Raw genomic sequence first — 15,591 nt, 5'->3', positions numbered from 1 at the left:
ATAACAAGGTGAGAATAAGCAGACAGCAATGCTTGCCACTGTCACATCTAAAACCAACAACTCTGTAGCAATCGGGAGTCTCAGTATCAGTGGGCCAGTGGCGCAATGGATAACGTGTCTGACTACGGATCAGAAGATTCTAGGTTCGACTCTTGGCTGGCTCGCTCTGTGGTTGTTTTTCTCCGGCTTATTTTGTTGTTGTGTTTTTTTTTCTTCTCCAAAATCTAGAAGAAAAGGCAAATCTCCAGGCATTCTAATTTTTTTCCAAAAAAGACATATTCTGCACACCCATTCCGATGTCTAGGGGAGACACGGACATGCTTCGGTATTGCAATTCGTATGTCAATTTTGAACCTTGACAGACCGACAATAGACAGTTTTTCATCTAGATAACGGTTGCAATGTGGTTTTCAGATGCATGACACAAGTATTTTCACCTGGACAAGAGCTTAATTACCAGTTCAAGGTATCAATTCAGCAATCACAGGACTCTGGCCAAAAAACTGAACCCCCGGGGTGAGTCAACAAACATGTCCCTTGAATGCATGTAACACTGTTTATTTCTGTAAACCACACTGGCCAGATTTAATGAAAGTGGCCCACAAGCTTGTGCCCAGTTAAAGCTGGCCAGTTCCCATATGGTCTAGCAGTTAGGATTCCTGGATTTCTCCCATTCAGCCAGGGGTCGACTCCCGTGATGGGAAAGCTTGATCTTTTTTGCTTCTCTCCTCAAAAAGCCAGCACATCTTCCTGCACCGGAAGTGACTTTTTGGACAGCAGTAGAGGTACAGAACCCTGATAGATTGAGGTTCCGATGTCTATGGGGAGTCGCGTAACATGCTTCGGTATTGCCATTCATCACACAAGCTCTCAGATAAGCTCGGCGAATAACGTGGTAATAAAATGCAGGCTGGTGGGCCAGTTGATTCTAGATTGAACAATTTCATCTCTACTCTGTAACTGCTTTACTACTTTGAAGGGTGTAATGCCATGTGGTTTTGATGTCATCGGCTTGCCATTTGGAAGCCTTATCACTAATTGCCACCTGGACATTGAGAATAAGTTGTAAACTGAGTTAAACTGAAGGAGCGAATAAGCAGCAACTTTGCTGATTAAAAATTGGTCTCACTTTCATTGTTACCTCACAATGTCATTTTGTACCTTGACAGAGTGACGATAGGCAGTTTTTCCTCTAGATAACGGTTGCAGTGTGTCTTTTCAAATGGATGACACAAGTATTTTCAACTGGAAAAGAGCTTAATTACCAGTTCGATGTACCAATTCAGCAATCACAGGAATCTGCCCAAATAAACTGAACCCCCGGGGTGAGTAAAAAAAACAGATCCCTTGAATGCATACAACACGATGTAATTCAGAAAACCGTCCTTTTGGATAATTCTTGTTTTGCCAAATTATTATCACATTGCTACAATCGCAGACCTAAAGCAACAGGCCACTACAAGATCCTGCGCCCACACTGACCACATTTATGGAAAGTGCGCCAATGGCCAATTTAAGGTGTCCAAACCCCATATGGTCTAGTGGTTAGGATTCCTGGTTTTCACCCAGACAGCCTCGGTTCGACTCCTGGTATGGGAAAGCTTGATGTTTTTTGCTTTTCTCCTCCAAAAGCCAGCACATCTTCCTGCACCAGAAGTGACTTTTTGGACAGCAGTAGTACTACAGAACCCTGAGCTTCTGATAGGTTCGAACCTACTCACCCATGCTGGCCAGGGTTCACCCTCCCCGCCTAGAGAAGGCAGCTCGAGGTGGGTGGAAGTCGGAAGAAAAATTTTAGGATGAGGATTATTATCCAATAATAATGTAAAATATGCATAAAAATGTATGTCCACGGGAGCACTTAGGAGGTCCCGCTGAAAAAATTGTAAATGGACATTTTTTTAAAAAAAAACTCCCATTAGCCATTTATTCAGCACACCCTTCCTAATGGTTCCGTGGACAGATAAATTTTAGCGATTTCGTGGTTGAAGTCTCATCAGCTGTACTCTGCAAGCTCCGAAGAAACCATTTTTGTAAGTTTAGTCCCATAATACTGTAGAAATATGCATAGAAAAAATGTTGGATTTTTGTTAATGTGGTGAACGCACCTACTCATCCAAGCTGGCCAGGGTGCACCCTCCCCGGCTAGAGAAGGCAGCTCGAGAGGGGTGGAAGTCAGAAGAAAAATCTTAGGTTGAGGCCTAGATGAAACACCTGTACTGTACTTGTCACGCCTGGCTATGCAGTGCTGGGTGTGTCTCTCCCTGGCTTGGCCATGTATGGGTAATCAAGCCTGAATTGCCTATTGCTGCTATTCTGTGTCACTTTTAGGTGGAGCTGTTGCGATGGGCCGTGCCGTGCTAATTGGTGGATCGATGAGGGTGTCTTTAAAATCATTGCCTTTCAGTGGATTTGAGTCTCTCTTTCTGCTATTCCGGCCTGACGATGAGAGGCTAGCTGCGGCCGGCGCTTCTTGAACATTCTCCTTTTTGGCTTCCCATTTACTGACTTTTGTAAATCGATCTTTAATAAACCAGCATTATAATTAAATACTAAGTTCAGTGTGGTCTCCCCTATGTCAACTCTACATTGAGCCAAGTGGACTTGACATATGGGGGCTCGTCCGATAAGTTTTGATCCCGAATATTGGTACGTATAGTCTACTTTGATTCCCACTGTCGGCTATGGTAGCGTAGTGCGGTGTGTAGCAACGTCGGTGTGATTTTGTGAATGAAATCAGTGGGCGTAGTTTTAGACATGCCGTTTTTTTCGCCGGATGTTTTGTTTCGGGGAGATCTGCGCTGATCTTGTTGGTTTTGAATTTGGATTTGAGGTAAATTGGGTAGCATTATTTAGTAGATTAGAGTATTTAGTGCAGCCACTTTGTTTGTAATGTGTGATTGCTGTTTACGTAGTGGGGCGACTAAAATTTTGGAGCTATGGGATTTAGGTTGTTGTCACTGGAGTCTGGACCAGGGCACCGCCGTAGAGAACCGGCTGAATTGGCTTCGGTCGGGGCAGTACGTCTCTGTCGGTATTGGTGAGGAAATTATCCTGATTCTTGGACTCAGTGTGAAGATAGGGTTGTATAGTGGGGGGTAAATGTTTAGGGGGAGAGCTCCGTGAGTTGCTCTGCTGCTGGACCTGCTTTTTCACTTTGCAAAATTGTTTGTTTGTGGTTGTTTAAGAGGAATTGGAAAACGTACAGGTATATTTAATTAGTTTGGTTAATAGTGTATTGAAAATAGTCTGTACAATGAGTGTGTTGGAGGATTTTTTTGCTGCTCCTTCGGAGAGTTTGTTGGTGGAGCTAACAAAAGAGCAGTTGGTGAATGTTGCAGATTTTTATGGGATTGAACTGACACTGCCAAAAACAGCAAAGAAAGATAAATTGATAGATTTTATTCGTGATCGTTTGAAAGAAAATCAAGTGTTTCCTGACAACCCGCCTGTTTCAAGTCCCTCGGCTAAAAGTAACGAATTAACCTATGAGCAACAAAAAATATTATTGCAGATGCAATTGGATCAAAAGAGATGGGAATTTGAGCAAAAGAAATTGGAAATAGAACAAGATTTAGAACGCAAGAGAATGGAATCTATTGAAAGAGAAAAAGATCGTTTGTTTGAAAGGGAAAAACTGAAGCATTTGGAGTATGAACAGGAGCGGGCACGTGAACTTGAACGCACCAGGCTTAAGCTGGTGGCTGAAGGTAGAGCCGGTGGAAATTCCACTCAGAAATCGGGTGTAGCAAATATGATAAAGTTTCTTCCAAAATTCAATGAACGAGATCCGGACATATTTTTCTCTTTGTTTGAAAATGTTGCTGCCGACCAGAATTGGAGTGACGAAGATAAGACGTTGCTTTTACAAACGGTATTAGTTGGGCGTGCACAAGAGGCATTTGTGGCACTGTCTTTTGTCGAAAGAAAGAGTTACCAATCAGTAAAAGAGGCTGTGTTAAAAAGTTATGAATTGATTCCTGAGGCTTATAGACAACGTTTTCGCAATTGGAGAAAGTCGAAATAACAAACTCACGCTGATGTGGCCAGAGAGCTTAGTAGTTTTTTTAATCGCTGGCGCACAGCGGAAGGGATTGATTTGTTTAATGATTTGTGCGATTTAGTTATTTTGGAACAGTTTAAGAACATTTTGCCCGAACAGACAAGTTTTGTCCCATAATACTGTAGAAATATGCATAGAGAAAATGTTGGATTTTGGTTAATTTCACCAAAAGTGGTGCATGTTCATGTAGCGCCCCCTGCCCTCCTAGGTGTGTCCTGACCTAAGTTCTAATGGGTGGAGCACCAGGTTCCTTTTATTAGTGTCTCTCGACTATAATTTAAGCCCCCATCTCTGATACCAAGTTTTGAAGAGAGTTATTGGTTTCCTAAATAACTAATCTGAAACACGTATCCAAAAGAAACAATTTATTTAACAAACAAAAAAATATATATATATTAATAATAATAATAATAATAATAAGGAAAATACAATATATAATTATATTTATATATTAATAGGATGGTATAAATATCAGATATAAATATTCAGATGATATATATTAGCAACAACCAATAGGTAATTTCAATTTGAATAAGTACAGGTATTAATATTCAATACTGATAAACCAGTAATACAAGCACTGCCTTGACGCTTTAGGAGATTTAGCACTGGATCGGAGCTCTTCTGAGGGGTAAGCACTTTGCCAACTTCAATGTCATGTTTCACCACTCCGATAACAGGGTCTTTTTCTTGTGACATCTTCAGGTCTTCATGGGACAACTGCTCCATATGACACATTTCAAGTGAAATCGGGCAAGAGTAAGCAGAAGGTATGCTATCAGGTTAAACTCCTAAATGGTCCACCATCCGGACGGATTCGTCATTCCCAGAATAACTGGCCAACTGGCAGATTGCTTTGACCCCAGATTGTGGAATTTCAGTCCAAGAGGCAGACACAGCAGGGTTGGTAGGATATCGGCATAGCACATCTGCGTCAGTGTTATGTTTTCCAGGCTTGTATTGCAGGCTGAAGTTGTAGGCAGCTAGGGCGGCTAACCAACGATGTCCCGTTGCATTCAGCATCGCACTAGTCAGTACATAGGTAAGTGGATTGTTATCGGTTCTCACAACAAATTGAGCTCCATATAGGTAGTCGTGAAACTTATCAACGACAGCCCACTTCAATGCCAGGAATTCTAACTGGTGAATGTGGTAACGCTGCTCCGAAGTACTCAACTTTCTGCTAGCAAAGGCGATGGGTCGAAGTCCCTCAGGATGCTCCTGGTTCAACACAGCACCAAGGCCACTCAGACTAGCATCAACGTGGAGTACATAAGGCAGGGAGTTATCAGCGAAGGCCAGTACTGGTGCATTGGTTAGGCAATGTATAATGGCTTTGAAGGCTTCTCCACAGGACTTGTCCCATCGTGCTCCAAAGGGGTCAGTCTCCTTGTAGTAGTTCTTTCCATTCCTCTTTCCTGATCCTTTTACAGGTGGGTAGCCTTTCGTGAGCTCCGTCAAAGGTCTTACTACAGAGGAGTACCCCATTAATGAAACGGCGATAGAAACCGCAAAAATTCTAGGAAAGACCGTAGGGATTTCAGGTCTGTAGGTTCTTTCCACTGAGTTACGGCTGACACTTTCTCTGGATCTGGAGCTATTCCTGCAGCTGAAACAATATGCCCCACATATTTGACCTGTTGCTGACAAAACTGACACTTGTCGATAGAGACTTTTAACCCCCATTCCTCCAGGCGATCCAGTACCTTCATTAGTCGCTCCTCGTGTTCTTCAAGTGTTCTGCCGAAGACTATAAGGTCATCAAGGTAGACGATTACCTGTAGGAGGTGCATGTCACCTACCACCCTCTCCATGAGCCTCTGAAATGTCGCTGGGGCCCCAGTGATACCTTGTGGCATTCGTTGAAATTGGTAGAACCCCAGCGGACATATAAAGGCAGTCTTTTCTCGGTCCTCAGCGGACATAGCTATTTGATAATAGCCGCTTCGCAGGTCTAGGACTGAAAACCATCGGCTACCAGTCAAACAGTCTAGGGCATCATCAATCCTGGGAGTGACGTATTGATCTGGTATAGTGCGGCTGTTTAAGGTCCGATAATCGATGCACATCCGTACGGCACCATTTTTTTCCGAGCTATCACGATCGGTGATGCATACGGACTTCGGGACTCTTGGATGATGCCTGCCGCTAGAAGATCTTTAAGGTGGCGTCTTACGTCATCAATGTCGGCTGGGGCAATGCGCCGTGAACGTTCTCGGAAGGGGCGAGGATGACTCAGTCTGATCTGGTGAGTGACATCTTTGGCTAAGCCTACGTCCCATTCCTCGGTGGGGAACACATTACTCCGCTCCGCTAACTTCAAACGTAATCTCTTCTCCCAGCCAGCAGGTATAGGGGCCTCCCCAAAGTTGAATAACTCCGGATTAAGGGGTCCTTTGGATTCTGGAATGTCATGAGCCACTGTAACTGTGTCTGTAGGGAATACATGGGCAACTACAGTACCAACTGGAATTGAGAGATCTTTGCTCGTCTCATTGTGAATCAGGACTCTGAAGTCATTCACATCCACAGCTGATGAAGGCATTACTACAGGGGAAACAAACAGCTCTGCAGGAAGTGGATCTACAGTGGAGGCTTCAATGAGGAAGATATCTTTCCTCAAGGGTTTGTCAGACTCAACTTTGCATAAGGCATACCGCTCCCCTCGTGATGGGACTTTGAAAATTCCAGGGCCCTCCCATATCACTTTGCCTTCGGGTCGATCTGCTGCAGAATTTTGTCCACTTTGAGGTAAAATACGGACTGGGGGTGTCTGAATTCTCAGCGAATGGGCACTGTTTTTTCCACTAGTAGTCCCATTATATGCTGTCAGTCGTTGAAAGAAGCTGGCATTGGTTCCAATGATTAATGGGAATTGTGTCGGTCCTTGGGGGTCTGGGCAGACCAAGGCCAGGATGGATATGGTCTCTTCAGCACCAGTGAGAGTTACAGGGAAGGTAACATCTATGACAATGTATCCTTTGTAGGGATAACTGCATGAGCTGAGACCCCAAATGGATAATCCAGCAAGGGGATGGATGGGTACATCAGGTAGGTTTCGGGAATACCAGGAGTCAAAGACAATGGTAACTTGAGACCCACTGTCCCACAAAGCCTGGCACGGATGGCCACCAATCTTTACCTCCACGGTCGAGGCGGGCCCAACTAGTCCCTTGGTCAGACCATTTGGCTCACTGCTGTGCACATGACTGTTTTTAGAAAAACAGGCTTGCTCTCCAGATGGGCTGCTGTTGTTTGGATCACTCCTCATTCCTTTTGCTTTCCGTGATGAATGGATTAATTTAGTGATCACCTGTGTGGCATTTTCGGGTGCTTGACACTTTGTAGAGATGTGTCCGTCTTCTCCACACCGGTAGCAAAAGTAATCTTCCATGTTCCTTGAGGGCTTGGATCGCTGCTGGACTGAAGCATGTGGTTGGGTTAACTGGGCATGACTAGCTGAACTACTTGAACTGACACTCATTACTGCTAGCTGTTGTTGCAGCTGAAGTACTTGCTTTCTCAAAGACTGAACTTCAGAATCCTTTGTTACTCCTTTGTGATCGGAGGGGCTTGTTTTACATAGCTTGGTTCTGGATTCTAACATCATGGAGGATGCTGGTAGGCTATTCAAGCGGTCACTTTCGAGCTGAGCCCTCAGTTCTTGAATTTCTGCTTTAAGTTCTCGCACAAAAGCTGGACAGTTATTCCCCTCGTCCTGCAAGTGTATGGACTTTGCAGTAGCAGTAAACTTGCGTCTAGTGACTTCAATTTCTTCAGCCTCCCTAATCTCATTCAACAGGCTCAGAAAAGTTGGTGGGTTTTCTTTTCTCTCCCTTAACCTCAATTGCAAAAGCATCATATCAGATTCGACGGCTCCACGAATCAGTTGTTCCACTCTTGCCTTGTCAACATTGGCGGGAGACAGTCCACCTCTTTGCACAACTTTTGTCAGTGATTTTTCAACCCTTCTCAGGAAATCAGAAAGTGTCTCACCTGGACGCTGTCGAAGAAGCCGAAAAGCGAAATACAAATACTCTCCGGACTCCGAGGAGCCAAAAGTACTTTCCAGAGCTTCAAGGTACTGCTGCGAGCTGGCATCAGGACTGGACATACGGACAGCTTTAATGATTTCTAGGGCTGGTCCTTTTAAGCTTTCCACAATTCGTCTCCGTTTCTCTTTCTCTGAGCATTCACATTCAGTTATCATCATCTTAGCTTGCTCCATCCAGTGTTCCATGGTTTCTTCTCCCGTGGGGGTCGGAACAATACCAGAGAAGGTACGTAAACGACGGTAAGCATTGCTATCACTTGGTGGTCTTATGGTTTTCTCTAGGATCTCACCCACTGCACGAATAATTGAGTCAGGGGAACTGGGACTTGCACTTAGGGGAGGAAATAGTGCTTGTAGATCTGTCATGGACTTCCCTTCATCCTGAAGAAACTGGGAGAGCTTGTCAGCAAATCCTGAGGGAACAGTGCCTGTTGGGGTTTTTTCTACGCCCGTAATTATCCTCCAGGTCTCATCATCGGACGGCTTTAGTTCTATAGGGCAGCGTGTGGGGTCTACAGACTCTCTGCATTCACACAGCACAAGTAGGGTATCTGGAGAGACTCCACATCTTGTGTCTCGAACGCGCACTCTTCCAAAAGCTTTCACGCTCTCCGCTACTTCTTCAATGCGTGCAATCTCAGTTGATCTGGGTACACTTGTTAGCATCAAGGAGTGAGCAAGGTCAATCCCGGCCTCTCTGCACCAGTCAACAAGTTCACTTTGAGGAGGAGGGTTACTTCTGCGAGACATTTTCAACAAGAAGTTAAATGCACCAAATGTCTGTTTTCTTCTCAGGGATCAAGGAGTATTGACCCGTGTTTACTTCTCTCTTCTGAAAGGTACCAGGGAGGGAAAGAAAAATCCCGGACGAGGCCCCACTTTATGTAGCGCCCCCTGCCCTCCTAGGTGTGTCCTGACCTAAGTTCTAATGGGTGGAGCACCGGGTTCCTTTTATTAGTGTCTCTCGACTATAATTTAAGCCCCCATCTCTGATACCAAGTTTTGAAGAGAGTTATTGGTTTCCTAAATAACTAATCTGAAACACGTATCCAAAAGAAACAATTTATTTAACAAACAAAAAAAAATATATATATTAATAATAATAATAATAATAAGGAAAATACAATATATAATTATATTTATATATTAATAGGATGGTATAAATATCAGATATAAATATTCAGATGATATATATTAGCAATAACCAATAGGTAATTTCAATTTGAATAAGTACAGGTATTAATATTCAATACTGATAAACCAGTAATACATGGATTAGAATACTTAGAAAATCCCTTAGGGAAATATACCCAAGTTTACAAGTCTCAACACTTTTTCGTTTCTCTTATTTGACACTATATGTACACTCTTTGCAACACAAACTGAGAATTATCAGTGAATAATAAATCCACTTAATTCGCTTACTACTTAGAGCACTGATATAACACTAGTAATCCCAGTAACACGTTTCAGCGTTTTACGAACTGTAACCGTAAACTTAATATACAGAAAAAAAAACAATAGTTAAAAAGTGGGCCCACTCACACCATAAACACACTCAAACCCAACCTCGATGCAGGCCTGATTCGTTGCTTGGGTGCGTAGTGGCCTTTAAAATGCAAACTGGCCTCTTCTCTCTTCAATGAGCTAAAATAAGACCAATAAGCAGTACCTGTAAGTCCATACGCGGTCCCGATTTTCGTCAAACTCGGCTCGCACCAACTCCCCTAACAGCCGTCGCTCCCTCGATGCCGGAGGAACACCCAACACTCCCGGTGGCTGGGCGTGCTATCCGGTTGCAGCTGTACAGTCCCTCGTTATCAGAGGACCTGTGAGCGCTTCCGGTGGCTCAACAGGGCTATCTGATCTCCTCTTACTCTTCCCACATCGACTGTTTTACTTGTAACAGCACGATGAATAGTATAAAATAAGACTAACATGACAATCTTTCTAACTGAAATCGCTGTATATTCACACAGGCCTCAACGTCTTTCACTCGAAAACGAATCAAAATAAAACAGGCAAACACATTTCCTGTGTTCAATCAGACACTTAACTAAACAAAAAACGTATCTGGAAAAATATGAAGGCTTAACTCAAGTTTCTTTTTGTGTTATTAAAACGGTAGATTTCGATTAGAACCAACCTTTTTGCACACCTATTCTAATAACGCCTCTCCTCTCGTCTTTTTTTCCCTCCAATCTCCGGATAAAGCAATCACATCAGACTCACGTATCACGTATATTGGAGGTGGGCATTAACTACTAAATGTCCAATCAAACAGGAATCGATCTAACCTGATAGCAAAATCCACGTTTTTGTTCAAGTACATATCAACCAACCCTTAAAGTTTCACTCATTCTCTTAAAGGGGAAACGCACTTATACAAGCTCTTTGTAGAAGATGCATAGTAAAACCTTTAGAAGGACTAATCTTAACAAAATATGGTTATGTTGACTTACTTTCACTAATAACCTATATGGCTATTATAAATCGGACATTATACGTGAAAACTTTGCATCAAACTGTTTTATATTTATATATAACCCTCCCTGATTACACCCACCAAAATGTCACAAAATAGAAAATAGAAAGTTGCCTATGTGCTGGAATGTACAAAACTGATGACAAACATATGGTCAGACATACATACAGGGCCTTTCTTTAGAATAAATCAAGCAGGGGGCCTCTCCTCTCTAAGGAGGTATTAAAATTGTAATCATAAGGAAAAGTTTGACTATTGTGGAACCGCCCCATATAGTGTATATAAGGAGATACCAAAAAACATTCGAGAGATTTCCTTGCAAGGACTCTCGGCGTTGTTTTCCATAAAATAAAGTCTTTTCTTCTGAGAGAAAACCACTGACTGAGTGTGATTCTTCTGAGAACCGGTAGACGAAACTACATCAGCAACTTTGCGGATTAAAAATTGGTCTCACTTTCATTAATAACCTCACAATATGTCAATATTGTACCTTGACAGACCGACGATAGGCAGTTTTTCATGTCCCTTGAATGCATGCAACACTATTTATTTCTGTAAACCACACTGGCCAGATTATGGAAAGTGGCCCACAAGCTTGTGCCCAGTTAAAGCTGGCCAGTTCCCATATGGTCTAGCAGTTAGGATTCCTGGTTTTCTCCCATGTGGCCAGAAGTGACTTTTTAGACGGCAGTAGAGCTACAGAACCCTGATAGGTTGAGGTTCCGATGTCTATGGGGAGTCATGTAACATGCTTCGGTATTGCCATTCATCACACAAGCTCTCGGATAAGCTCGGCAATTATCAGGGCTTACCTCCTGATAACAAGGTGAGAATAAGCAGACAGCAATGCTTGCCACTGTCACATGTAAAACCAACAACTCTGTAGCAATCAGGGGTCTTTACTATCGGTGGGCCAGTGGCGCAATGGATAAAGCGTCTGACTATGGATCAGAAGATTCTAGGTCAGACTCCTGGCTGGCTCGCTCTGTGCTTGTTTTTCTCCGGCTTATTTTGTTGTTGTGTTTTTTTTTTCTTCTCCAAAATCCAGAAGAATAGGCAAATCTTCAGGCATTCTTCTTTTTTTCGACAAGCTCGGCGATTAAAGGGGAAATAAACTGCAGGCTGGCAGCCAGTTGATTTTCGAATGAACAATTTCATCGCTACTCTGTAACTGCTTCATTACTTTGAAGGGTGTAATGCCATGTGGTTTTGATGTCACGGGCTTGCCATTTTGAAGCCTTATCACTAATTGCCACCTGGACATTTAGAATAAGTTGTAAACTGAGTTAAAATGAAGGAGCGAATAATCAGCAACTTTGCAGATTAAAAATTGGTCTCACTTTCATTGTTACCCTCACAATGTCATTTTTGTATCTTGACAGAGTGACAATAGGCAGTTTTTCCTCTAGATAACGGTTGCCGTGTGTGTTTTCAAATGGATGACACAAGAATTTTCACCTGGAAAAGAGCATAATTACCAGTTCGAGGTATCAATTCAGCAATCACAGGAATCTGCCCAAATAAACTGAACTCCCGGGGTGAGTAAAAAAAAACAGATCCCTTGAATGCATACAACACTATATAATTCAGAAAACCGTCCTTTTGGATAATTCTTGTTTTGCCAAATTATTATCACATTGTTACAGTCGCAGACCTAAAGCAACAGGCCACTAGGGACTGTAGGTTGGAGTGTTGGCAATCCTTAGCTTGCCACTGTCACATCTAAAACCAACAACTCTGTAGCAATCAGGGGTCTTTACTATTGGTGGGCCAGTGGCTCAATGGATAACGAGTCTGACTACGGATCAGAAGATTCTAGGTTCGACTCCTGGCTGGCTCGCTCTGTGCTTGTTTTTCTCCGGCTTATTTTGTTGCTGTGTTTTTTTTTCTCTTCTCCAAAATCCAGAAGAAAAGGCAAATCTTCAGGCATTCTTCTTTTTTTTCCAAAAAAGACATTCTGCACACCCTTTCCGATATCTAGGGAAGACACGGACATGCTTCGGTATTGTCATTCGTCTCACAAGCACTCCGACAAGCTCGGCGATTAAAGGGGAAATAAACTGCAGGCAGGCAGCCAGTTGATTTTCGAATGAACAATTTCATCGCTACTCTGTAACTGCTTCATTACTTTGAAGGGTGTAATGCCATGTTGTTTTGATGTCACAGGCTTGCCATTTTGAAGCCTTATCACTAATTGCCACCTGGACATTGAGAATAAATTGTAATCTGCATTAAACTGAACGAGCGAATAATCAGCAACTTTGCGGATAAAAAATTGGTCTCACTTTCATTATTAACCTCACAATATGTCAATTTTGTACCTTGAAAGACCGATGATAGGCAGATTTTCATCTAGATAACGGTTGCAATGTGTGTTTTCAGATGCATGACACAAGTATTTTCACTTGGACAAGAGCTTAATTACCAGTTCAAGGTATCAATTCAGCAATCACAGGAATCTGCCCAACAAAACTGAACCCCCGGGGTGAGTAAAAAAAACAGATCCCTTGAATGCATACAACACTATATAATTCAGAAAAACGTCCTTTTGGATAATTCTTGTTTTGCCAAATTATTATCACATTGTTACAGTCGCAGACCTAAAGCAACAGGCCACTACAAGATCCTGCGCCCACACTGACCACATGTATGGAAAGTGCGCCAATGGCCAGTTTAAGGTGTCCAAATCCCATATGGTCTAGCGGTTAGGATTCCTGTTTTTCACCCAGGCAGCCCGGGTTCGACTCTCGGTATGGGAATGCATGCTCCTTTTTGCTTCCCTCCTCAAAAATCCAGCACATCTTCCTGCACCAGATGTCGAGGTTCTGTCTAACACTTTGCCCCTTCGATAGCTCAGCTGGTAGAGTGGAGGACTGTAGGTTGGAGTGTTGGCAATCCTTAGGTTGCGGGCTTGAAGGAGGTCTTTTTTTCAAGTGCTCACCATTTTTTTGGTTTGGAGCTGGCTTTCTCGCAGCTGTTAGCAGAGCTTGAATTCGCAGTCCACAATTGGAAGCCAAAAGAGCTTTCCCTGACCGGGAATTGAACCCGGGCCGCGGCGGTGAGAGCGCCAAATCCTAACCACTAGACCACCAGGGAGGGGCTGGTGGGCTGATGGCCTGGTGGCCTGGTGGCCTGGTGGGCTGGTGGGCTGATGGCCTGGTGGCCTGGTGGGCTGGTGGCCTGGTGGGCTGGTGGCCTGGTGGGCTGGTGGCCTGGTGGGCTGGAGGGCTTACCTCCTGAAAACAAGATGAGAATAAGCAGACAGCAATGCTTGCCACTTTCACATCTAAAACCAACAACTCTGTAGCAATCAGGGGTCTTTACTATTGGTGGGCCAGTGGCGCTCCATGTCACCCGTAGGTCGTGGTTATTCTTTGTTATGACAGCCAATCACGTTCCTGGCTGCAACCATGAAATTTATGTTTTAGCCAATAAGCGCTCGTATCGCAACCGCAAATTGGCCAATCAGCGCTCGTATCGTAACCGCGAATTAGCCAATCAGCGCTCGTATCGCAACCGTGATTCCGTCCAGTAACAACAAGAAATTGACCAATCAGCGCTCGTTCCTCAACCGTGATTCTTCATAGTAACAAGTTATCAACAACAATTGATAACGTCAAGAACCCCCGGAGACTTGCGGATCACGGCTGAAGAAGAAGATAACGGTCATCGATTAATTTCTAACCAACATTTGCAATGTAAGTGAATCTTTTATCAATAAAAAAGTAACACTTACAATACTGTTGCACAAATATCCATTAATTTATACTTAACGAATGCACAGATAATCATGAGTTAATGTAAACGAATAAAGCACTAACTTAAACCATTAATTAATGATTACTACATCAGCAACTAATAAACATTCTATATGTTTCATAGATAAATTAATAAATACAATTTTATTAGTTAAATTTACTTTAATCTATTAGTTCCTTAATAACATTAGATTAACTAATGACGTAAATGTATATTTTAATTACTACAGTGGCCAAAGCTATTTACTTCAACTTCCAGTTGTCAGCTTTAACTAATCATTAGCTAATGATTTTCAAAGGAATCAATTTATGACTTTACATGTTGAGGTAAAGAGCTATTAACCAATTGTTAATATGTTATTGTGGTTATGTTTTTTTTTTAAATTAGTCATGTACCACAACAAGTAAAGTTAAAGTAATAACATAATGATATTTTTACAAATTATTATCTAATGATTCATTAATGATATAATTTTACACTGTTAGTTAATATAATATGTTATTAAGGAATGGATACATTATGACACATTTAACTAATAACAACAATTTATTGATTTCTTTATCTATGAATCATGTGAATATTTGTATTCACTGATGCTATCAAAAGTTCCTAAATTATATTTCATTTTTAATTATTTTTTTCATTTTTAATTATTTTTAATTATTTCATTTAAATTATCTTTCTTTTCATTTTCTTTTCATTTCACAACTAAACATAAATTATTAGTTGTGATTTACGTTTAATTCTGAATATATATTAGGTTGCTAAGTATGTTACATTGGAATAATTAATTTAGCAGAAACAAAGCAATCATTTCTTAAATCGGTAAAATCATTTTGTATCAATATGTTGTGTCAAATAATTTGTCTTTTACTGTACTTTAGTAAGTAGCCATGTAATAAGCGGGATAATATGCAGTCATTATTGTGAATAAAATCTGACAGGCTGACTAACAACACCCTGTAATAATTCCACAACACAGTAATCCAGTAGAGACCTGATTTATTGATATGACATTTTAACATCAATCTAAAAAAAAAAAAAAAAAAGAAAAAAAACATAACTATGGGCAGATATTATAAATGAACATTTAGACAACACAAAGCAAAACAGACTAAGAAAGGGAAAATAAAAATAAGATCACACAATGAAAACAATCTTACATTAATAATATGTATCCTGTTGTAATTTGCAGGTGTTTCGTTGGGGCTCATAGTCCTGCACAGTGGC

At 41.9% G+C, this 15,591-nt stretch overlaps 1 non-coding gene across 1 annotated transcript; it reads right to left on the bottom strand.

The window, feature by feature from the left end:
• Nucleotides 1–13,626: 13,626 nt before the first annotated feature.
• trnae-cuc (transfer RNA glutamic acid (anticodon CUC)) lies at nt 13,627–13,698 on the bottom strand. Its single transcript has one exon. It is a non-coding gene; the product is annotated as a tRNA-Glu (tRNA).
• Nucleotides 13,699–15,591: the final 1,893 nt, after the last annotated feature.

This window comes from Carassius carassius, chromosome 38, assembly GCF_963082965.1.
Source record: "Carassius carassius chromosome 38, fCarCar2.1, whole genome shotgun sequence".
Taxonomy (NCBI): domain Eukaryota; kingdom Metazoa; phylum Chordata; class Actinopteri; order Cypriniformes; family Cyprinidae; genus Carassius; species Carassius carassius.
This window is presented reverse-complemented; position numbering and strand designations above follow the sequence as displayed.